The sequence below is a fragment of the Indicator indicator genome, chromosome 1, assembly GCF_027791375.1.
Source record: "Indicator indicator isolate 239-I01 chromosome 1, UM_Iind_1.1, whole genome shotgun sequence".
In the NCBI taxonomy this organism is placed as follows: Eukaryota; Metazoa; Chordata; class Aves; order Piciformes; family Indicatoridae; genus Indicator; species Indicator indicator.
Window position 1 is genome coordinate 21686509 of NC_072010.1, and position 26353 is coordinate 21712861.

Genomic DNA, 26353 nt, shown 5'->3' on the forward strand with positions numbered 1-26353 from the left:
CAGCTTCCAAGTGAAAGAAGACAAAACCCCACTAGCCCTTCTCACTGTTGTAATAAATTCAGGCAAGTGCTCTGCATATCATTCTGTTGCATACAGCTTCCCCTGCTGTGTGTAAATGGGATTTGGTTCCCTCCTTAGCAAAATATCCAGGCATACTTCAACAGCCTTCCTCCTCAGGAGTAAAAGAGATTTAAACAAAGGTATTTTCACCATCCTGAAGGGATCTGCTTACACTGAACCATGTGTAGCTTCCACCAAAATTTTTGGTAATGCTTCTGTAACTCAATAAGAAAGCCAATCCCAAGTAATTAGCAGCAGGAAGGCAGCAATTTCATGACACACCACCTTATTAATTTACATGTTTTTAGTAACAATATTATTAATTTTCTATGAACAGAGGAACAGAATTTACCTGGTGGGAAGATACCTCAAAGATCATCCAGTCAACCCTCGACACAGTACTGAAAGGTTAACGCTAAACCATGGCCCTAAGCACCAAGTACACGCTCTACTTAATGATGGTGACTCCACCACCACCCTGGGCAGATCATTCCAGTGCTTGAGAACCCTTTCAGTGAACAAGTATTTCCTAGCATACAGCCTTCCCTGGTGCAGCCTTTTCCTCTAGTCCTGTTTCTTGTCTTCAAGAAGAGGCTGGCCCCCTCCTCGTTCCAATCTCCTTCAGATAGTTGTAGAGAGCAACAAGGTCTCCCTTTAGCCTCCTCTTCTCCAGACTGAACAACCCCAAGCTTCCTCAAACGTAGGGAGCTCCTAGGTCATGTGCTCCAGACCCTTGATGAGCCTTGTTGCACTTCTCTGGACACACTCCAGCACCTCAATATCCTTCCTATAGTGAGGGGCCCAGAACTGAACACAATACCCGAGGTGTGGCCTCACCAATTCTGAGTACAGGAGGATGATCCTGCTGGTCACAGTGTTTCTAATACAAGACAGGATACTATTGCCTTTCTTGGCCAACTGGGCACACTACTGCAGAAACAAAACTATTCCATTGTTGGGACTCAAAAAGCAAAATCATCTCTGATAACTCTCAAACCACTTTTACACAAACAATTTCAGAATCAGACAATCCTACAACAGAACATGCTTTGTTCATCATCATTCACTGGAAGAGGAAAATATGACATCCTGAAGATCCATTTACACCGAAAAAAACAGGCACAGGCATAATGGAATAGTAGCATACTTACATCCAGAAAACATAAAACGTAAATAGTTCCGCAAATAAGCATCATCTAAACAGCAAGGACTCTCAAGCCTGACAATTTCTTGGAGTTGAATACAGTACTGCCTACAAAAAGGTGCTGAAGAGACATCACCATAAAAGCAATACAAATATTTAATACTTGTGTTACAGCAAAGGTTTCGCTGTGGAAAACAGAAGATGCTACTGAAATCCACCTTTATATTACACTTCAGTAATAATGCTTGGCTAATATTTTTGATATTCTAGAGGCTGATAACAAGATACAGAGAAGGCATTAACAATAATAAATGGTACCTATCAAATTTCCTGATAATTTCTTCATTAAACAATGTTAGGCTTTTCCTATTGAAGTTATATCCTAATCTGAAATACAAAGTATTGATGTACAAAAAAAAAAAAAGGATTTGTGTCAAAACCATTTAAAGGTAAGGAGATCTTGTTAATCAGTACCTAAAGGCAGCTATTGTTAAGTGGCTAGCACCCCTGCATTAGCCTGGTTCTGTCTTTATAGGGCCCATGACAGTACCATCAAAAATGTAATAGTGAATATTAAAAGCTATTACATGAACTATCAGCTTTCAAATGGATTAACATTCAAGTCTTTAAGACTGTTCAAGATGGTTAAAGAATCCAACTGACAATTAAAGACAGCAGCTATGCCCAATCTGTAACAGAGAAACAGGTTCAAGCCTGCAAACCACAAGTATCCCAAAACCAAGTTCCCTTGCATTTAGCATTCACTTCCATTGCAGAGGCACTAGGGACCTTGCCGAATCTGACCTCAGAGATACAATATTTTTACTATCTGAATGTATTCTTGTGCTGGTTTGGGGCCAGACAGATCGTCTCTTGCCCCGAAAGGGACAAAAGAATGAGACTCACACAAATGGATTGGAGAGTGATGGAAAGTTTAAACAGAAAAGCAATTGGTGAAGCTACAGAGAACTACAAGCTACAAAGCATAGTGACAAAGAGTATCCCAAAGCGTACAGAACCCCTCACAGAATTCCCAAAGCTTCCCAATCCTTCCCTTCTTCCCACCTGAGGGTAAACCCAAACCCCGCAGGGCTCTTTCTTCCCCCTCCCACTGCTAGGTAAGTCTCAGGCTGGCCAGGTCTGAGACTGCCCCCCCTCCATTCTCCTCCTGGCATTAGGCCTAGACAGGCCTAAGAGGCCTTGAGGATACTCCCCCGGCATTACCCGATAAGAGAGGACATCTCCCATTGGAGCAGAGAGGGAAGAAAGAGGAAGAGAATGACTTTGCAGATGGCCTTATAGGGTGCAGGACTTATGGGTAGAAATACGTCGTTTCCTGTGTCCACCCCTGTGGGTGGGCACCCAGGACACCAGAGGTGTATCTCATGTAGCAGTGGCAGGGGGCACCCAGCCTAAACTGCCACAATTCTGCTTTGAATACTTGCAATTCATCGAATCATAGGGTGGCTTGGGTTGGAAGAAACCTCCAAAGGTAATCTTGGTGCCTTAAGTTTTCTTCAATAAAACATGTTTTGGTTGCACTCAAACATCTATAGGTTGATTATTCACTGCTTTGGCACTTTAGTCCAATGTACCTCATTATCTTAAATTTCAACACACAACTTCTTAAAAAAACAAAACAACAAAACCACACAACAAACCACCAAAACCCACACAAAACCTCCGCCCATCCAAAAAAACCAGTGAAATTTCAGATGGTGAATAACCTTTCACAATACCTTCACAGACTTGAAGTCAAAGTCAAGCCTCATTTGCACCACTGTAAAATGTCTTTGAAATGACACCGAAATTTCAATAGTCTCTTAAATACCATCTTTTAGCCAGTTTCAACATTCCACAGAGTCTTTTAGTATTATTTGTTATGAAAGTATCACAGGACCATCACTGCACACCCTTGATTTAAAATCTTAATTCCACATTGTGCCAAGCACCCAGCATCTAATGCAAAGTATTTAGCACCTCACAGAATCAAGCTGTAAAGTTAATTTCATTAGAGAGTCTTTAAACCACATCTAAAGCCAGTCTTGTACCCACAAAGGACACAATTTGGCACCTACTAGAAATAGGAGAAAGAAGTAGAACACACTGAAGAGGACAAAGAAGGGCAAAACCATCACAATTTCTGCTTTTTTCTTCCTTCTCCCACTGACATTTAAAACATTGAAGCATTTTACTGCTCTACAATAGCCCAGGGTCCCTTGCTAGACCACTACTCACATAGCCTTTTCCCAAACATATTACCACCCAGAGTGCTACTCCCATGTCATCCAGTGGAAGCAAGTGAAGGTCACAGCCTTATGTATTTCTAAAAGCTTTATTACTCCAAAGATGAAAGAAATTGGAAACGTTCCAAGACAACACAACTGCCCTTCCCTCTGCAGACATTTCACTCTGATCTGAAGCACAGGAACAGAAAAGGAAAAAAACATACTCACCTACTCCACATGTTTGTAAGAGTATCAGTTACCTTTTGGGGAATTACCTTGGCTCAATGTCCTCTAGACCCTGGCAGCTAAAGGCAATATCTGCAAATGCCTGTCCGAGGTTACATATCAGTAGCTATATTCACACTACAGTGCGGGGTAGTTCTCTGGAGTTCATGAAAAATTGCCCCATTTCCACTGCATCTTCAAGCTATACATATCAAAGACAAATGTTAATAAAGCAATGATTTCTTCACAGCCTTTCCAATCACTTTCCATTAGAACCTCAGAATTGTCAGGGTTGGAAGGGACCTCAAGGATCATCCAGTTCCAAGCCCCCTGCCATAGGTAGGAACACTTTCAACCAGATCAGGTTGCTCAGAGCCCCATCCTGCCTGCCCTGTAAAAACTTCCAGGGCTGGGGCTTCTACCACCTCCCTGGGCAACTTGCTCCAGCATCTCACCACCCTCATGGTGAAGAGCTTCTTCCTAACGTCCAATCTGAATCTAGTTTCCTGGTTTTGCTCCATTCCCACTAGTCCTGTCACTACCTGACACAACAAAAAGTTTCTCTCCAGCTTTCTTGTAGGCCCCCTTAAGCTACAGGAAGCCACAATAAGGTCTCCTCGGAGCCTTCTCTTCTCCAGACTGAACAGCCCCAACTCTGATTCAGTCTGTCCTCATAGAAGAGGTGCTTCAGCCCTCTGATCATCCCTGTGGCCCTTCTCTGGACATGTTCCAGTACATCCAGATGGTTCTTGTAATAGGGGTTCCAGAACTGGATGCAGTACTCCAGGTGGGGTCTCACCAGAGTGCAGTAAAGGGGGAGAATCACCTCCCTTGACCTGCTGGCTATGCTTCTCTTGATGCAGCCCAGGATGTGATTGGCTTTCTGGGCTGCAAGCATGCACTGGTGGCTCATGTTGAGCTTCTCATCCACCAGCAATCCCTGGAGAAGACCTTCTCAGGGCTCCACTGAAGCCAGTCACTGCCCAGCTTATATTTGTGCTTCGGGTTGGCCCAACCCAGATGCAGGACCCTGCACTTGGTCTTGTTGAATATCATGAGGTTGGCTTGTGCCCACCTCTCTCCAGCCTGTCAAGACCCTTTGGATACCATCCCTTCCCTCCAGCCTGTCTGCTGCACCACACAGCTTAGTGTCATCAGCAAACTTGCTGAAGGTGCACTCAATGCCTCTGTCCACGACGCCAACAAAGATGTTGAACAAGACTGGTCCCAGGACTGATCCCTGAGGGACTCCACTTGCCACTGGTCTCCACTTGGACACGGACCCATTGACAGCCACTCTTTGGGTGCAGCCATCAAACCAGTTTTTTATCCTCTGAGCTGCCCACCCATCAAACCCGTATTTCACCAACTTGGAGACCAGGATGTGGTGTGGGACAGTGTCAAAGGCTTTGCTCAGGTTCAGGTAAATTATGTCAGTTGCTCATCCCTCGTCTGTTGATGTTGTGACCTTGTCATAGAAGGCCACCACTTACGCCAGGCATGATTTGCCCTTGATGAAGCCATGTTGATTGTACTGTAGTAAATCACAGCATTCTGATAAAAAGCTTCTTGGGAAACACCTTTGTGAAGCTTCCAAAATTGAGCAGTTGCTCTTGTTCAAATGTTTGGAAAAATACAGTTAGATTGTAACAGTTAAGAAACAAGAACAGACAAGCAATTTTATATTTTAAGTGATAATTCATCAGGGCTGATTTCAGGATAGATTTGCATTCAAACTTCTATGAAGAGTGTTTACCACGTAAGTATGCTGAAAGACACCGTATTTGCAGGAGAACTGATGAATTCAGCTCAGAGATCCTAAGAAAACAAAGAAATAAAAGCCAGAACACAGCCAGTGGGAGGGGAGAGATGATTTCTCACCTGTAAAATCACTTTTAGATAAATACTATGCCTGGCAGCTCCAAATACATGACAAGGCTGCCATCCTCAGGGGACTGGGAAGCTATTGCAGCTGGATTCCAGAGAGAATTTACGCCTGGACCTCCACAGCATAACTCATGCAAATTCATCTCTCAAGAACTGGTTAAAAAGCCAAATATTAGGATGCCATAAATAGTATTCAGTGCTGGCTTCCTTGATCACAGTAGTTTTCGAATGTTAGACTAAAACTAGATTGCAAAGACATTCAAGCCTCCTAGCAAGCAATCCCCTGTTTTTCAGAACAGATTTCTGCAGCTTTTCTGACACTTATACACACAACTCAACCAGGAGCAAAATTAAGAGGAGCAACTGGAAACTTCCTAACATTTAGACGTATTCTCAATGATTTCTCTTTCAACCACCATTAATAACACTAGCAATTTTATCATACCAGTATTTAAATGTCTATATACAAAGTTAGGAGACAGGACACAAGAAATAAGACTGTGCCAACTGGTTTTGACACTTCACCATGACTGTGGCCAGTCTTTTGGAAAGAACCACCCCTTATTGTCTTGACTTTCCACCTATTCACCCTGTTTTGCACTATAGCAAGTGCAAGGCAGTGTGATATCATCTGTAAACAATACTTCTCATCTTGTACTAGCAGACAATGCCATGCCCAGTTGCCTACATGTACTGTCTTACATACAAGCCACTAAGTTTCTTTTCTGAACTACCTTACTCCACCCTCTAGCATATCTTTTGTCCTAAAAATTCTTAATGCCTTTTGTAAAACTAATTTTTATATAAATATATTTTAAAAATATTTATCTATATTTCAGGATACAGAGATAGCCTCTATGTCACTTGATCTATTCCTCCTTTTGGTGCAGGATAAGGACACCAGAAATCCCATGAAATTAAAAATACTCTATTAACCTACTTTTCTTCTTGCTACTTACGTAGCATGGCAGTATGGAAAACAGGAAAAAAAGCAAAAACCCTTAAATAAGCTACTGCCAAGAAAGAAAAAAAAAATAAACAAAAAGAGAAGAAAAGAAAACACAACGAAGAGAACCTAACAAAAAAACCCCATATATGCTCACACATATCAGTAGACCAGTGGTTCAGGAGTGTTCAACTTCTTGAATTCTAGGCAATAAAACCACTTTTTAGAGAAATGAATAGTGAAATAAAATTTCAAAAGGACGTTTACCACTGGATTACTGCCAGATGTCCATCAGAAGCTAATCAGTTTAATCTAAAATAGGCTTGGCTTAAACGCATCTGGACCTTGGTTCAGATTGCAAGGCTATGAGGAAAGTTACTATTAAAATAAACAAAAAAACCCAACCACACATCACCACCCTACTTTTGTTCACCATCACCAGTACTAAGTTTTGGGACTGTTGAAAGTTACAAGTATCTATTGATACACCAAAACCCCAACGATCACCAAAACACACAGAGACCCCAATTTACAGCCAACAGATCTGAATGTAATCACAAACCCAGTAATCCATTTATTGTGGGCCAAGTATTTACACTACATCAAGCTTTCCAAAGGCATCTGTTGTTGAGCTAAAAAGAATCAACAGCACAGGAAAACATGGAAGTCACAGCAGAGGTACCAGAGTGTGGAGAACCTTCCTTAGAGTAGGACACTGGAGGATGTCAGTAATATTCCATGACACTGTACAAAATGCTTCAGTTTTCTTTAACTCCTGCCCACAGTAGTAGTGTACAAGCTACATACAGAGCTGTGGAAGCAAACGAAATGTTTGTCAGTTCATCGTGGAGAGGTTATTAAGCAGTAGCATGGGATTCCTCAGTTCAAATCTCCCCCAGATTGTCAAGGAGTCATGTTTCAGGCCTGCGGGTCTGAAAAAGAAACAGAACCCGCTACTTCAATCCTCTCTTCCATCAGCTACTGCAATGCTTTATACTTACACAAACTTTGCCTTCCCGCACAACAATGTGAAAAACTGCTTCTAAGAGATTACTATTCATGACCAAACCCTGATCTTAGTTAACTCTCATTTTCAATATTCTTCCTAGGCATGCCTATGCTATCTTACCTACAATCCAAGTGGCCTGCCCTATATTTCAGCTGTTCATCACTAATCTTCTAAAATAAAAAAAAATTACTTCTCCTGAGCTTATTCCCTCTCTGCACTTCTAGTAACCACCTCTGTAGGCACTCCGTCCTCCAGCTATTTCCTGCACTGCAGCAACCAATCTTTGATAATGTGCACAAAAAAATTCTGGTGAATAAGAACCCAATAACTAGGGTCCACAATTCAATTCAGAGTCATCCTATAACACCTGCAAGCAACACTAACCCCATCATATATACTAGCTGTCTTTTTTCAATGACTAGCTTTTTGGCAAAAATTTATGAACTGTCTGATGCAGAGTTCCCTGCTGGAGCTCACCCAGGTTCCATCCTTTATTAGCTGAGGAATTTGTCCCTTCTTCAGTATCAACAGAACATCACAGCACTGTTATGGACATTATCTGTTATTCAAATGCAAGACAAAGAAATATTACGAAGGTATTCTGAACCAACAGTAAGGCAAACTGACAATATTAGGACTTAAAGCAAGAATTGAAAAGGTTTAGTAGGAATAAACCCTCAAAATACTTCAATAATAATTGATAGGAAGGAGTGGAAGGCTTTGTAAAGGATTTATATTGCGTCATTTTTTCAAAAAGAAAAATTACAAATGTCAAATATTTTGTTTCATGTTTGTCTGTCTTAATTATCCACATTAAATCAAGCAGAAAGCTGTCTAATGTTTTCTATTAGGGTGCCTTAAGTTTTCTCTATAATGAGCATGATCAATTTAAAAATTGCTAACATAGGATTTGGTAGCACTGCATTTTATTCATGTCATTTATAAAACATCTCATTCCCTAAGTCATAATAATATCAAGCATCAGTTACAACAGCATCTATTAAAATGTTTTTGGCAAGACTGACAAGTATAGCACTATTCGAGTCAGAATTGCTCTGTTCCCTGAAAGCTAATGAAGTTCTGAATAGGGGATCTATTTAAAGTGTATCAGTGCTCTTGACTCCGCACTGCACAGAAAAGGACATTGATGTCACCTACTTCTAGCCTACACAACTGAAGTCTGTTGTAACGTTTAAAATACATTGGAAATCATTCACTTGCTTCTCTCAAATACCCCACAGGAACAATACACACCCACACACATGGATTTGGCAGGGACTCACACACACAATTGGCCTGTCCCTTTCTTCTGCCAGCCAGCACCCTACAGACAAAACAGGAAAAAATTGTTCCATTGAGCCACTTCAATATTTTGAAAGAGAGCAGTTTGCATAAACACCAAATAACAATAGGCTGAACTGCAGCTTAGCTCAGGGCATGAACTGTGATAACTACCTCTGTGAGACAAAATTTTAAAAATTAGTTTGATTTATGAAGTATTAAATGTCCTCATTTGTCACAAGTCCTAAAGAATATGGTCCTTTGGCATCTGTACAGAACCAAACCACTGTTCAGAGAAGCACTGTGTTTTGAAAAATAGCCTCTGATTTGTTACAGTATTTATGACCCAATTCAGTATTCTTACCCATAGAGTCTTCAGCATGACCAAGAATACAACACTAATTACAGTTGCCAAAGCAGATCTCTGAACTAGTACAGCAAAGGCAGACATTCAGTCAGGTGAAACACGCTCAACAAACTTCTCACATATAAAAATGTCAGTCCTCTTTCTCTCTCTCTTTCCACTACAACATATGTGTCTTGTTCAGTTAGGTTTTATCCTGTTTCCTAAGATCTAACCACTCCACACTTTGTATTCAATGCTTTCTTTCAACCTGAGCTCACCAAAAAAATCCCTATTTAGGATCAAGTCGTGAATTTAACTGATGAGCTGTTTAGGCTCCTTCTTTAAAACATTAATAAAGACACTCAATCTAACTGAGCCTGATGCTTATCCTACAAGGACTGTTCCCTGCAATGCAGCTCAAATTACTGCCACATTTACTACTTGTACTCAAGGTTCTTCAGCAAGTTTCCAGTTTGTGCGTTATTCAAGCCAATAAAGTGGGGGTTTTCGAAGTTTTATGAGGAATTTGTTCCAAATGGCTTGCTGAAGTACTGGCTGCATAAGTATTCCTCTATCTGTAAAATATTGTAACTTACTTTTTTTCTTTTTTCTTTTTTTTTAATTTAAAAGAGTATGCTTTATGATTTACCAGTATCAGCAGTTTCTCACTCACAGCTCTATTATTTTCAAGACTGCTAGAGATGTATCTTCCAGTCACAGTGTTGACATTTTATGTAAAGTTGGATGTGCTATTAACATTAAGGACTCTTACTGTTTAACATCCATGTAGAGAGCCAATTTCTCCACAGCAGATGCTCTGGCAAGCAGATACACACAACCTGGCTACAGAAGCCTAGACTTCACACTATGCAGTTGATCCTGTTGAAGAAGCTGCTGGCAGCTGCAGCTAAATACCTTTGAGCACCTAAGCCAGTTAGATATTTAATTAGTTCCACAGTTTGTTCTTGTACTTCAAGATATCAGTGATGCATTTTTTTCCCCTATCTGTTACTGTCACCAGCCTTTCAAGGTATACTTGCTGATTTTGTACATTTGGTGGCTAATCCTTAATCCCTTTAAGTTTAAAAATAAAGCTACTATTCATTTACAAATGTCTTTTCACTGTTAATTGTGAAATATTCCCACCCATGTACCTCCAGAACAATTTCATCATCTGAAGCCATCCTGGAACAAACAAAACGTTCACATAGCTTCTCACATTGTAAAGCCTGCAGGAACAGGCATCATCATCACAAAACCCTGATTTTACAGACAGAGCTGAACTACAGGAAGGTCAGATGTCTCAAGTCTCCACAGCCAGCTGGAAGCACAGATCAGGTATTCAGACTTCCAAAACAAGCACCACAGATGCAAAGCCATCCAGTTACTTACTACCGCTCCTTGAAAAGTCTTCAGAATGTGAAAGGCAAGAACCTGATTTGGATTCTCTGCCTTTCTCCTTCTACAGAAAGCATTTGGACTCATTATCCGTGCTGCTGCAGCCTGCCAACTTCAGCACTTGACTTTCATTGCTGATATTTTTTTTTTTAAATTGAAGTGTGACTAAGACACATGCATACTCCACCTTTGCAAGTTTGTGCTGAAACAGAAGAGACATTAGACTCAAAAAGGCAGCCTTCATGGTGCTAGCAGCTAATGTTCAAAATTCCAACAGGATCTCCTCATCAAGCCTGAAGATATGGTCCCAGATGTTGGTTTTCACTGCTAGACACTCCAACACAGAATATTCATTTCATGCCACTGGCACCACTGCATGAATGGTCAGACAAAAGCTCACATTATAGGAATGCCTAACAAACACACCATGGACCATCTTTGGAAGAGTTACTTCGCTTTCATATGTTTGCCTATTCCTCATTTTTTAGGCAGGAGAGAAAAAGAACTATCAACAGTTTGTAGACAAACTCTAGGTTCATACTTGGACATCAAAATGGATCAAAGCATCTAAGAGTTTAAGTGAAGTCAAAAATTACTAACAGATTAATCTCTGTATGGTACTACCCAAACTATAACTCTAGAAGACTGAAGGTCAGAAAGCTAATTTCTTTTGAAGCACTAGAATGTACAGGAATAGAAGTTCTCTTTTGTTCAATAGCTTTCCACTCAAAATTCCCCATTTGTCTTTCCTTTCCTAGACTTCTTTCCTCTTGCTAATCAGTGCTAGCTGCCAATTAGGGCAGACAATAGAAGAAAACCTTATTATGCTCTTCAGTCATCACTACATAAAATACCACCCTACACTCCATTTTGCACTCAGTTCCTTCTTTCCCTCAAAAAAGAAAACTTGAAATAAGTTTACTGGTCTTTTAATCCTTTCTTTGTTCTCAGGCCAAAATTAAAATTCTTTCCAATCCTCCCAATTCTGGATTTGGACTGTGAATACTGAACATGCATACTGGGCTTGTTTGCTGCGCCTTCAGCTAAATTGCTGTTGCCACCACTGCTCCTGCTCTGTACCATCTCATAAAATATTGACTTCTGCAGTACATACCTGTAAAGAAAAAAAACCTGTAAAATAATCAATTTTGCCCTAGACACAGCAAATACACTACATAACAGATGAGCCTGGCAGCCTGACATGGAAGACTAGTGTTCACAAACGAACTTAAAAAGACAATGTAAAGAAGGTAGGAAGGCATATGGGGGAAAAGGGAATGCAAACAGCAGTTGTGACACAGGAGAGTCAGACAAGAAAAGGAGACTATGACTGTGAAAGACACATGTGGTTCCACCTTTTAAATGCTTACTAGAACTGGGTATATATGAGCAGTATCTTGTATCAGCACTTATACCAGACAATTTCAGAATAAGCACAGGAACAGTGTAATACTTAGAAACACAACCAAAGTAGTACGTGATCAGCAATAAACAGTAAGAGAAAGAAAATAGTCAAATGTCTGCACAAAATGACTTCATGCCTTAAGGTATCAGCATAAAGTTAGAAAAAGCCAGAATCCAACAGTAAAAATGCTCTTGTTCTTTAAACACAAAACCACAGGTTCGGTGACCAGAAGAAAGAAATTAGATGTCATCACTGAAATTAGGTGTCATCACTGAACTAATTTGAAACAACATAAAAACTGAGCAAAACATTTCCCAGGTAGACAGACAGAATCCTTTTTGCCCTCATATTTTTCAGTCTCAAAGCTCCCTGCTGTGACACCAGCATCTTAAAGAGCTCTCCAGGCTCTCCACAACTCTCTCTACATTAAAAGGGCCCAGGAAAATTCTCACTGCTGCACAGCACACACTGAAATGACAGACCTCCATAGCACTGTGGGACACCTGGGACCAAGTGGAAATGCTCGACCTCTTCCCTGCCTTCACATATTAACTTCATCTGACCCTGAGCATTCTGTGTCAAGGTACAGAAAATGTTACTGTGTTGTACATACTTGAAAATGTCTCTTCTAAGCTGCCAGCCACTGAAAGAACGAGAAGTCTGACCCCTTTTACCACTTGGGGTGATTCATATGATCAATCCTTTATGTGAAGGACTGCAGAGACAAAAGCCCCAGCTTAACCCAAAGGGATGCCTGAGCAAAAACCAGAGCTCCTGGAATGTTTCCCCTTTCAGCACAGCCGTAAGCCGCACACCAGGAGCCAACCTCTCTTAATAGGCACAAATACACATTAAAACAGAGCTCCAAATCAGAAGAGCTTTTTATATGCTGTAATAGATCCCAACTGTATCAAAACATTAATATTGAACTCTCAGGACTAGGGATATGGTATTGGGTCCAGGATACATGTTTTTAAAAGGCCCCAAAATGCTTATTCATATAATAAGCCACAAAAGCTCCAAAGAAGCTGTTGCCATCTGTTTTCTGGACTCTGAAATTTCTATGTGATCCTCTCCCTAACCCCACCAAATGCTATTTTGTATGCTATCACAAAAAGATACCAGAAGATGCAACTAAACCCGGAAGAATTAAAACTATGACTGCATCCTTTAGTAACAGCTATTATCTTCAGTATTGTAAGGATCTCCAAAACTTTTCAACAGAAGGTTTGTTGTGGCCAGAGTTTAAACTTGAACTCTGTACTTCCTTACTTTTTTTTCATGTCAATCAGACCCAATTTCTTTTGAACATGGTTACTTCTCCATTTACTATGAACACATTTACTACTTGCAATTTTCACTAGACAATTCTGTTTTTAACAGACTGCTCAGAAGTGGTGGTTGAACAGGAGGAGAATGGTCAAGTGCTAAGTTTACTTTCATCCTCAACTCTTCACTTCAGACAGTTCAGATGGGCAGAGACCCAACTAACTACACACCACCGATTAGGCAGTGAACACATGTTGTCCACCTTGGAAAACATCAGTCTTCTGAATGAGCAAAACAAGTTAATTCAAAGATAGCAGCAGTAATTACACAGAACAGGTTTACAAAAACTGAATCAATCGATTTAGTAGCTCTCTTGTCTTTCTGTTTTAAATGGAAATCAGGTGCAGCTCTTCCTTTGGAGAGGGTTGTAACTACCAAGTTATGGTTAAGAGGCCCTCAACCACTGGCTATTGTTTACCAAAATGTCCTGTACCTTCCCCATTCACCCTATAACTTAGATCATCAGATCTGACACAGGTAGTTAACTGTCCAAACCCATCAGGACATCATCTTAAGTGCTATAAAAGCCCTGGTAAAGACCTAATAAGTAACAGTAGGCACTGATGCCCAAAGAGCACACATAGCACTTGAAGGTCATTTCCTTACCCAGCCAAGGACAGGAGTCAACCTGTCCTATCTGTATGGAATATCCTGATGGCTGACCAAAATCCACAACAATAAATATTTATATGATTCCTCAAACTAACTGGCTAAACCTTAGAAAGTGGGCAGAGAAAGGCAGAGATAAGATTTCACTTTTTAATTAATATTAAAACCCTAACCTTAACCCCTAACCCAATCCAGAACCTTGACAAGCACAGCATCCTCACTACCACAGGAGTTCCCTGGAGAGCTGCTGCTGAGTCCACCAGCCTTCACTGGGGCATACCCTGATTTTCTGCTATATGCCAGCCCAGATACAATGCCTATATCCGGTCCATGCTCAGCTCCTCGTTACCCACAGTATTCAAAAAGATATAAAGTGGTCAGACAAGGAAAAAAAACCTGCATGTTGTTACTCATGAACCTTTGGCACACTTGTATACATGCCTGTTTTTTATAAACCAGAGAATCACATGCAGTCAAAGTCTGTTTTTAAAATAGCCACGCAGTATCTGCTAAGCCTGAAGGTATTTGGTATTTTAAAACTCTAAAAGCTGAAGTTCAAATTGCAAGTAACAGTCATCTTGTCATGGAGAGAAGGCTAACTCAGTTTTTAAGCACTGCTGTAACATGAGGAACTAGAATTTTCATGAATGCTGCAAAATAGCTATTCAGTAGTTGGATATAATTTCACCATATCTTTGGCTTACCAAAAAGCAAAAAAGTTATCAGCAGTAGCAGATAATTAAGGGTATAAAGTCAGCAGGTATCACCCTAAGTCCATTGTGAGAAGTAGACGTGCCAACACAGTTGAATAGGGTCCTAGCTGATCAGACACAGCAAGACAGTCTTCCAGAAGGGCTCTACTGTAAACAACAGTGGACTACCTGAAGTGGGCATGAGGTGGGCCATATGTCACTTTTTCTTAAATTATCACTAATTACTTCACCCATTCCATGAGCCAGACAAAACCAACAAATCCTATGAATGTGGTAAGAACTCCTGAGCTCAGCAACTGAAGTAAAAACATACATTAGACTCTTACACTTGGGCAGGATAAAACTTAGTTCTCTGTTGCCTTTAAGAGTCTACCCTAACCAAACATCCCTGAAGAGCTTAAATTTCCAGCCCACACATGTTGGTTATCAAAAAAAACAGACATGAGAAACAATGAGGGAGAAAGCTTGCACACATTTCTTCCTCGTACTTCTAAAATCATTTGTATTGAAAAAACAGACACCCAGCACCAGTGAAGGGACAGACACAAGCACCAGAGATTAACAGCAATGGGGTCAGATAGCTTGAAGGGAACTGCTTAGAAGTGGTGTCTGATTTTTCTTTTTTTTCCTTCTGAGATACAAACAAACCTTCTTAACCAACAGTAATACAGCTATAAACATCATCATGCAGTGTATCAAAATAATCAAGCAACTGTTTGGGAGGGTTTCCCAAACTCTAAGCTTAACTTGATAACATTCTGGCTTCCAACATAAGCAACCAGTATTCAACAGACTTCATCTGACCAAAGAAAATCCAATAGCACAACTACTTTCTCTTAATAAAATTTATAGAACTAAATTAAGGATACTCAATGGAGAATGGGAGGAAGGAGAAACACACGAAGGCCTCACAAACATCGCTCAACAACCTCAATGCCATCATAGTGCAGCCTTTGGACACTCTCATATCACTGAAGGAGTGTATAAAGTCACTCCATTTTCTAGACACAAGCACTGACCCAGAGTGCCAATAAACCAATTGCATATGTCAGACTGGGTCTGGATGATATGTTCAGACAAGCCAGTATCAAGGCACAGAGAATTACCTCACTTGCAGGATAAGGAACATAGAAGTAGAAAGTTTCGGCAAAACTTAGCACTGACTTTGACACTGAAAACACCATAGCCCAGCAACCCTCCACCTCGCCAATACAGGTAGTTCAGAGCTTAACACTTCACCAAATGTAAGACTAATAAGAAGTCACAGACCACAGAAGTGAACTACAGTAAATGGTTCTATGTACAGAGCAGAGCAGCCTTTCTTGACCTACAAAAAAGCTGTTCTGATCATCCCAGCCTCCACAAATGCTGCCAAATTCTGCCTCTCCACTCCTGATGATCACCACTTCAGCAAGTAACCTCTGACTGCTCAACACACACTTCTGAAAAATAAAATGCTGTTTTGCAGTAGGATGATAGGTATTTGAGTTTGCAAAAAGATTTCTTGATCCCATCTGCATCCAGTTAGTAGCTTACCTTCATTTCAGGACCCTAACACAGTTACTATGTCGTAGGGTTTTTTGCTGTAAGACTTTTGGTTCTTCCTTCTAGGGCCCATAAGAGCTCTTTCAAGATTTCACGTAGGCAAATAACTATAGGTAACATTCCACACAGGTTTAGAAGCTCTAATCAAACAGCTCCTTGTAGAAACTTGAGATGCTGTGTGTTGTACACAACAGGTATATATATAGGGCATAAATAAAACAATATTAAAAATGCACAAAGCCAGCATATTTGATGAAGTGAGACACTTGTCAGAAGACCTCTGAGATGAAGCTATTTAAAGTCTAATCATGTCCTGGGACATGGAAAACAGTAAAATAATGGGGATATGGAGGAGTAAGACTAAAAAAATAATATAATTTTCAATGCCTGTCACTGTATCATTTATTCTACACACTGAGAGAAATAATTTTTAAAAAACATAAGAAAACTTAAGGCAACACAGATACCAAACTGAGCTATCAAGGCAATCTTTTCACAACAGTGCAGCTATCTAAACCTGACTTTTCAGAGAAAGCACAAAGAAAGCCTTAATGTGAACAGAGGATCCAAGCTTTTACCATTATAACCGCCCCCAGTGGTGTTCAGAAAACTGACTTCTCTTAAACTGAATGGCAGTTCAGCTACAGAACGAAAATGAGTCCTTCCTCAAGTTTTGGTCTGTCTTTGCAACTCCAGTTATTCCTCACACATTTATTAGCTTCCCTTTTCTTAGAAGTACTAAGGAGCATTACTGGCACAGAACAAAAGATTTTTATTTTATGAAGGACAAGTTTAGTATTGCTCTGCATAAGCAGGTGAGCATCACTTAGAGGGCTGTAGCAACTGCAATGCATAGGAGATGCAGCAAATAGTGATTTCTGCTGTCTATGAACAACTCTGCAAAGGCAAGTCTAAATCCCTCAAAAGCTATCACACCATCCACTAGAAATGGCTGTTTTGCTAAATCACTTCCAGTTGGGCAACCTTGATAGCCCGACAGAACATGGTGGGTGGGATTTACCCACTTCATGAAAAGGCAAAGCTATAGGTCTTGTCATTTTTCAGGCACATAACCATGTCCAAAACCGCATAACACACCAAAGCCAGGGCCCCTTCACTTTCCTGCTCAACAGTCCCAAAGAGTTTGCTTCCTATTCTAGGCTCTTGAATCAAATCAGGTTCACTACGTCTCCCTCAAGCACAGTTTTGTTTTTAATTACCATGATTTCAGAAATATGAACACCAGAAAAGTAAGTTTAAGGCTACCCATTCTATTCAGTGTAAGGTCAGATTTAGATTTGCCTGTACTCCTACTGAATTTAGTCATACACTAGTTAGCTTCTATCAACACTAAGCATTCTTGGAAATTTCACTCAGAGCCATTTTAACAGTTCAGTGTCCCACATATTACTACAGCGCACCAAAGCCCAGAGTTCTCATCAAGTTAATTCCCTGCAGTACTACATGGCTTGCAGAACAGACTGTTACTGTCTCCAGTTTTATAACCAGTACTTGTAACAATGGAAAATACAATAGTTAAACTGGTCCCGTGGGATAGAGCACAAGACTTTGCTGGATCTTATGAGGGGAGTGGTATCACAATTGGTTTGAGGGTCATGGTTCTGAATGGAGCAGTGCAGCACCACACTCTTTAGAGGCCTTCACCTTCTGTACACTCACACATCTGAGTATTAACAAATATTAAATTTGGAAGATAAAAGTACTCCAATAAAAGCAGTAAGTGTTCTCAAATCCTCTCCTTCTAGCACAGTTTTGAGATCTTTTGTAACTCTCCAGTATTTCCACATGGAAATTCAGAATAGCAAGATACGATGAGGATAGTTACCTATTCCCTTGAAACATTCTCCAAATCATTAGACCAACACAGAAAAGGAAAATTATTTCCTTGTAGTTGTAATTAGTGAGCAAAGACGTAAAGATCTTTTCTATTCAGTGAGAATCCTTCACATACAAGTTGCAAAGTTACTGAAAAGCATCAGGCCCTTGGCCTCCATCCAGCCTGATGGACCAGGAAGCAATTCCATAACAGGAAGCATTCAGTCACTCCCTATAGCAGGCAATACACTGTTCCAGGAAATCAGGAAAGGTGTATTTGGTGTAAGAAGAGGTAAGAAATTAGAGGACTATGTCAATAGCATATGCCTGAAGGGGGGAAATGTCTGCACTACTAAGGTCTAACAAAGAATCAGTGTCTGACACAAACTTCAGTTTGGGAGGAAGCTGCAGCAGAGAGGGCAGTTTGCTGCAGCTGACCTACACACTTCATCACATTAAGAAACTATACATGGAAGTATAAACAGCAACGAGTACCTCTGTACACCCTGTCAGAGACCACATACAACATACGTGACATCACTAAACTTGCAGGAACTTGAGCAGGTTTTTTTCAACTGCTACAAAGTTAATTTACAACTGCACTGAAAAACTGGAGGAACTTAAGTCCAGAGTCAACATACTTCATCTCCCCATTGTAAAACAACAACCAAACACCAGTACACCGCCTCAAAAAAACCAGTCAAACCCACCAAAAAAAATTACAAAATACCCCACAGCAGAACACATATACATGAAAAAGCCTAACCCCAATGCAACTGACAAAACCTCAAAAAAAAAAAAGACACTCCAAAACCAGCCAAAGTCCCCCTCCCACAAACCACCAAATGACCCCTTCCTCCAGCCCCCTCCCCAAAAAAGCCACCACAAAAGACATTACACACCTTGTTTAAAGATAGTGGTGATATGGTGATAACATTTACACTTGGAAAATTATTTTTACAGGCCAGAAGGACCATCAATAGTCAGAGCTGGTTTTCACAAGCAGGACCTTGTTCTAGGTTAAAACCTGGAAATCTTTAACATTCACACTGACACCCTTGAAACATCTCTAAACAGGAAGTGAAGAATATTGCATTCAATAGAGAATGCAGGAGGAATTTCATCGAGAAGTAATCACTCAAGTTGGAACTTGACCAGAATAAAGGGGTTAACACAGTAACACTTCTTGAAAGAAAAATATACCAGTAGTACAAATTTCTCATGGACCAGAAGGTATTCCAAACCACAGTTTTATCTTTCATCTAAAAAAGCAACTATGCCAGCAGCAGAGTATTTTCTCATTTGCAGTATCTATGGAACATTTATATTCCAGTTTGGGAAGTGTAGTGCTAAATATAGCACTGCTGGCTACTTCTCTCAGAAACTGAAAAGACTGGTAGCAAATTGGCCAAGGTACTGTGTAGTATGGCGAAGAAAGTGATACCAATACTATCTGTAACTGTTTGCATGAGTTACACTGTTTGTATGCATCACACCCTTGCTCAAAACAGATTTCACCTGCACTTTATGAAATACATCAAGGGAAAAGTTAAGATTATGGTCACCTAAATACTAGGTTCACAACACAAAAGAGCAACAAATAAACTTTAGAAATCACAGCTAGGTTAAATCTCACTTTGAGGAGAACCTTTTGTGGGGGTGTACAATATTTTTCCTACAAAACTGTTTCCAGAGGAAAACAAAGAAGTCAGTTGCTTTTAGGTGTATTCATGCCTTTACTCCAACTTTTCCTAAATACATGCTGGTAAGTGAATTTGCTAATAGGAATGGTTACAGAAATCTCAAGTTCAGGTGAACACAAAATATCTCAAACTAGTTTTTCATTCATAATTAGTTATGGGCATAAGTCTCACAATCGGTCATCCAACACACCCAACAGCAAAGAAGGTACTTAATGTGAAGCAAAGCATACAAGTTCCAAAAGTAATATAAACTTACTCAACTGTTTTTCTTTACTAAGTATTTTTCATTACTAATGTGAAAAAAAGCAAACATTTGGACATTGTGAATAATAGAAACTAGAATAGTGGTTCAACTACAAAGATCACTTCACCTGAATTATTTCCTCATCTGAAATGCATAAGAAAAGAGAGAGAATTCTAAGTATAGTCATGGTCAGAGTAGTGGGACAAAGTTAAGCAAAATAAACGTTTAGCCATACCAGAAAAATCATTTAATATTCAGGCTGTGGGGCAATTCTAGAGTTACTCAAGAGAGAATGAAACAAGCTTCACGTATGTCATTTAAAAATCAAAAACCAACAGTCAAAACAGTATCTTTAAGTACTTTTGAAGCATGAAGAAAACCAATCTTAGGTTACTGAGTAAGTGATTCACAGGTTTTTGATTTGATAAGCCTATTTCCTTTGAGGACTATCCAGACTTTGGGATGTTTACCTTGATTTACGCATCTAATTGATAGAGAAACATTTTTGAGAAACATTAGTGTACTTAGGATCAGAGAGGTATCTGCTTTTTGTGTTTTCAGTTGACAAAACAAGTGACTAGAATGAAGAGTAATTTTTTCCCCTTATCGCTATGAGCATGAGGCTCAGTACCTGTTACAGCTCAGAACACCAATTAACAGGAACAAACAGAAGACAGAACACTCAACAGAAACTCTCTATCACTTGAAGGACAGAAATTACCAAATTTTATAAGATCAGCCTTCTCCTAAAGTTTGCCCATATGGCTCTCCAACAGAACTGGTGGTACTTTGCAAGGTCACTTAGCTCTTACAAAGCAGCCAATAAGCTCTTTAAAAAAGTAATCATAAGAAGAAGTCCAAAGATGGCTTTACACATAGCTTCATACACACTGGATCATTTCTCATAATCTGTGAATATTCAAGAGTGCATAGAGCACCACACCATACTGCAACCCTAAGGTCCCCTCCCACTTCAATTAACTATAAACATTAAAGCTGCCAGAATATTTCTTCCCTCACAGTTTTCAAAGTCATGAGACGAATACAGCTGTCATGAGTTGTCAGAAATAGAACAAGAGAATGAGCATTGATAATTTAGTAGGTGACAGATGAGGAAAAGCATAAGATATACATTCAGAAAGATGTAATATTCATAATTTTCTTTGGGACCAATTAATGTTAGCATTGGTTTGCATACTCTTAATCAGAATTGTGTTGCCATTTTCTGTCATGAGAACAGGGATCTTTTCTAAGGAAAGCCAACAAGACACTTTCTTGATTTAATAAATACATTTTGAACTACAGCACAGAATCATCACTTTGTCAAATACTAACACCAGCAACAATATGAGACCTAAGGGGCATAAATATTTAAGATGTACTCCAGATATTCATTTTGTGAGCTGTATTATTAATGTCTCCTCCAAACAATGATGGAAGACCAGAAGAAACCATTCTATGGCCATGTTATAGTGTGAAGACAACTTTCTGGTCTCCTTATCTCTCTTTTTGCCACCTAGCTGACAAAGTGACACTAACAATTAGCAATAAGTACTCATCACAGCCTGCTCTTTTCCTTCCCTTCTACCACCTTCTGTTTTCACTTCACAAAATCCCTTCCAGAGCAGATACACTGTAGTCAAACGTTATGTTTATTTGAGAATATTTAGCACCTGTTCTCAAAGTGATGCTTGTGGGTTCACATCCTCATGTCACCCACTCTGTGCACCAGGGGAGGTTTAGGCTGGATGTTAGGAAGAAATTCTTCACAGAAAGAGTGATTGGCCATTGGAATGGGCTGCCCAGGGAGGTGGTGGAGTCACTGTCCCTGGAAGTGTTTAAAATGAGACTGGATGAGGCACTTAGCACCATGGTTTAGTTGATTAGATGGTGTTGGGTGATAGGCTGGACTTGATGATCTCAAAGGTCTTTTCCAACCTGGTTAATTCTGCGTAATCTTTGCATACTACCGGAAAAAGCAATGTAGGTGGGAAAACAGTCACTAGTCTTTGTCACTGGAGAACTGTTCCAAGATCATGCTTTTTCTGACCTTTTTAACTTCTTTCCTCAGTTCCTAGCCACTGTAACTATAGCTCCACTATTGTTCAACGTGCTGAAAGCAACAGTTTGTACCACCATGACCTAAACAAAGTTAGCAAGTGAAGCTGGGCAGAAATCCTGCAGTCAATGCTCAGATGCTGAGCAACAACAGCACACCTTTCAGATATCATAGCTAGCAAACCTTTGCTGATAAAATGGCAAGTGCTCCTGTGGAAACATCAGATAGTCCATACTGGTTTTCCCCAATTTGTATTCCTAGTCCTGTGCCACTACACAGATCTCTGTAATAGATTTTACTACCACAGAGCTGCAGGGTGATGAAGTCATTGTACCTTCACTGAATCTGCCCTAGCTATACTGGTTTCCACCAGCACAATATGAATAGCAGGAACAGATGAATACTGCATTGAAAAACATACATTGTGAGGGAAAGGAGGTGTTCTAATAGAGATGTCCTTGTGCAGAAAGTACAGGAAAAGAAGAGGCTGGTCCAAGAAACGTCATTACCTTTGAAGAGAATGTGTAACATCACGATCCAGTGAAGTGTCTGTGTCTTTTTAGAGGGACAGGATAGACCAACAGAATTTCTTTGGGCAAGCAACTTTTCACAAACTGCTATGAAATAACTAAATAAAACTTTGAGTGGCCTCTTCTTGAGATTTTACAGTGGATGTCCAAGGTGAGTGATTACCATTCAAACACACCAGCTGACCTTCTGTTTGAGAATATAGAAGTTCTGAACACCACCTCTGAGAAGTCAGATGGGGGGAGGGGGAATCTGGGACATGCTCTTTCTTATGCCACAAGTCCCAAAACCTCTTCTACAGGGTTCACTCAGCTGAAAAAGGCTGAATGACCCAAGTCCAAAAGCTCAGTTTAATACTTCTGCTCTGCGGATGTGTGCGGAAGAGAGGTGTATTTTGTTCAAGCAACATAATAGTACAAGCACCTCAAGCAAGACTCGAGAAATAGCTGCTAGTACAAGCAAAAAAAAAACCCAAACAAACCCAAAACAGCAACAAAACCAAAACAACCCTAAGGCAGCTCAATGACAGGATGTGGTCCCACCCTTATGCCACACATCTGGAGATGCTTGCTTCATTGCACTTAGATCTGTGAGAGAAATTAAAGGAAGGACTGCTTCTGCCACCTAAAAATTAACTGCAAGAACCTCAGTATTTATAAAATTCTTGGAATGATTTAATACATAAAATATCAACAAATGGCTTCCTCCTAAAGCAACTCTTGTTAACATGACATTAAATCCATGCACAAAGGCAGAGTCACCGTCACTTGCAAGAAATCTCTATTCAGAAACAACAACAAAAAATCACTCACAACACAGGCAAAGTAATAAAGTTTTTCTGAAACACCACATACTTCATTTACAAATATTTCATTTGAAGGTAGGCATTGCATCAGAGAACTAACTACACTGCTGTAAACCACTAGTTACCTACTTCTCTGCTACTTTTCTATTCAAACACAGCTATCCACTGTACAAACTAACTTTATAAGAGGTATAAACACAAAATGAATGGCCAAACTCCATTTTGTTGTTTAAAAGAGAAGTCTCACTTATGCCTACATCTTAACACTTGGCTGCTCTCACAATGTATCAATAACAACAGGTTCTTTAAAGGAACATTTGAAAACTAGAGACAGGCAATCAACAGCTCGGATCTCATAAATGAAGTCACAAGTTCAACTACCTTTCAAACATTTACCTCAACTGAAAAGTAAGTTTTGCTTGCTCTTGACATACTGACCTCCCAGTTTGTGTGAGGGAAGATAAGAAGATGTCAGTCTCTGGAAAAAACTTCTAACAAACAGGGCTTTTTCTTATAGAATTTCTATAGAATTGTTCAGTTTGATTTTGCCAGCTTCACCAAGTCTCCTGAGGGGTATATTTTCCTCTGCTGTGCCAGCTGTCTTTTAGACACACTGTAACAGCAGAAGATACTATCTCTTCCTCCAAATGCAAAATAGGGCCAGGTTTACTACAGTTCCATTTTAAGAAATTATTCCTGACAATCTAGTTCAACTACAGTTTACACCTCATGTCCAGCAAGTAAGTATACAGTGTATCTTACATATATTTTCTTAAAGGAAAAAATTAAACTCTTTGAAAGGTAAATGCAGCTGAAACTGCAAGTGAAAACATTGAAGTTTGTGAAATAATTAAGTCCCACATATTTGTGCTATGTTCAGAATAACACAACTCCTCCCACAGTGGTTCAACATCATACCAAAATTTAAAGACTCAGAACCCCCTTCCAATTAACATGCTTGTTTGAAGACTATTTAATTTGAAATTTCCTCTTCCTATGCCTCTTCCTATTTTATACCTTTATCCTGTGACTTTAAGTGCACCGTCCTATTTGATACACTAAGTATAATTAAGAAGAACCCAGAGCAGAAAAGGTTTTCCTTCTTCAGTATGAAGCACCTGGCAAGTAAATGGAAGGTTCCTACAAAGCCTCAAAGGCTATTAAAGACATTCCTCTTTTTCCCTGGGGATTTAAGACTCAGTTATTTTTATTCCTCTTTTAAAGCCTATGAAATTACATCATCTTTCTCCCTTTGATTTACACTTTACAGTGGGTTTTTTACATCTTGTTCTTCAATTTTCTAATTCACTAATAATGAAAACTGCTGTTGGACCAGTCATGAAACAATGGTAAAGGCAATTTCTGTATTACCTGCCTCTTTGAAAAACAAGACCATTCATTATTTCAGTTAGTCACCTATATTAATGTACTTGAATTTTAATAGTTGGCAATTGATTCTTTTTCAAGCCACAGAGGTCTTTGACCAAGCCTGTCAAATCTTTGAGAAATAAGATAAACTGACTTGGAAGGATCTCTACCCAAGTATTGTGCTAGTTCCCTCAATGTCTGTTAAGTTCCCCATAAATACAACAGCCTAACTCTACAGCATCAAGTCCCTTCACTTCCTGGGCTCAGGAAGCACCAAGTCCCCAAGGTAAATTGCACAAAGAAGAAAATGCTGACCTTACTGGTGAAATGGCTGAGCCTGCAGTATTCAAGAGAAGATTCCTGCATTTGTGTGGGCTCCTCCTTGTAAAACACTCTTGTTCACTCCCATGACACAGCTACAACAGTAAAACCCCCTATTCTAAGACCTCATGTTCTTCCCCTCTACTATGTGCCCCCTTCCCCTCTCTTTTAAAAGAAAAAAAAATATTAATAAAATAAAACCAACAGGAGCAAAAATTGCTATTAAAAAACTAATTTAGGAAAGTCATTCTCATTTATAACAGGCCTTCAGAGAAAGACAAAAAGCACTGGCTGGAGAAAGAGACAGTTGTCTCTAGTCACAGAACTCTAGAATCACTCACATGGAAAGAGACTGCTGGAAATCAGCAAGTCCAACGTTCCTGGCTACAGCAGAATCAGCTAGAGCTGGTCATGCAGCACTATAATGTCCAGTTCGGTTTTCCATTTCTCTGAAAACACACAACTTCTCTGGGAAACCCATTCCAGTGTTGGACCACACTTACAGTAAGATAGTGGGAGTTTGCCATGTTCAGACAGATGTCCACCTGTTAAAATTTGTCTGCTACATCTTGCCAGTCACTGAGCACTACAGAGAAAAGCCTGGCTCCCTCACCTTCACTCACTCTTATTACATATTCATACAAATGGGTAAGAGCCACTGAGAGCCCTTTCTTCTCTACACTTCCCAGTGCTCTCAGCCTTTCCTCACATGAAAGATGCTCCAGTCCTTTGTCTCAATAGCCCCGCATTAGCTCTGCCAATTAAACATGCTTGTATCTTATATTGTGGATCCCAAACTGAACACAGCACTCCAGATGTGACCTCACAAGTACCAAGTAGAGAGAGAGATCACCATCCTTCACCTGCTGGCAATGCTCTTCATACTGTAGCCCAGGATACCAGTGGTCACTCCTTTATTTTTTTACTACTAGGGTGCTCCAGTGGTTCAGTTTGTCCACCAGGACTCCAAGACTGTTCACTGTACCAGGCTTTCCAGTCTGGCAACACCTTCCTTCACTGGTGCACTAAGCTGTAACTCTCCAGACACAGGACTTTGCATTTCCCATTCACTGAAACAGGCTGTCCAGAGAGGTTCTGGAGTCTCTCTGGAAGCATTCAAAACCCACCTGTATGTGTTTCTGTGTGATTTACTCTAAATGATCCTGCTCTACTGGAAGGTGAGATTGTGGACTAGTTGATGTTTATTAGTCATTTACAACCCCCACTGTTCTGCAATTCTGTAATTCTTCAGCTTCACCCTGCCCAACTCCTCAGCCTGACAATGTTCCTCAGAATGGCAACACAACCTTCTGGTGTGTCATTCACTCCTCATGATTTTGTAGCATCTGTAAACCTGCTGAGGG

At 40.0% G+C, this 26353-nt stretch overlaps 1 protein-coding gene across 1 annotated transcript in view; it reads right to left on the reverse strand.

The window, feature by feature from the left end:
- Positions 1-26353, reverse strand: part of ATP8A2 (ATPase phospholipid transporting 8A2) — a 293926-nt gene that overhangs the window by 173116 nt on the left and 94457 nt on the right. The window lies entirely within an intron of this gene.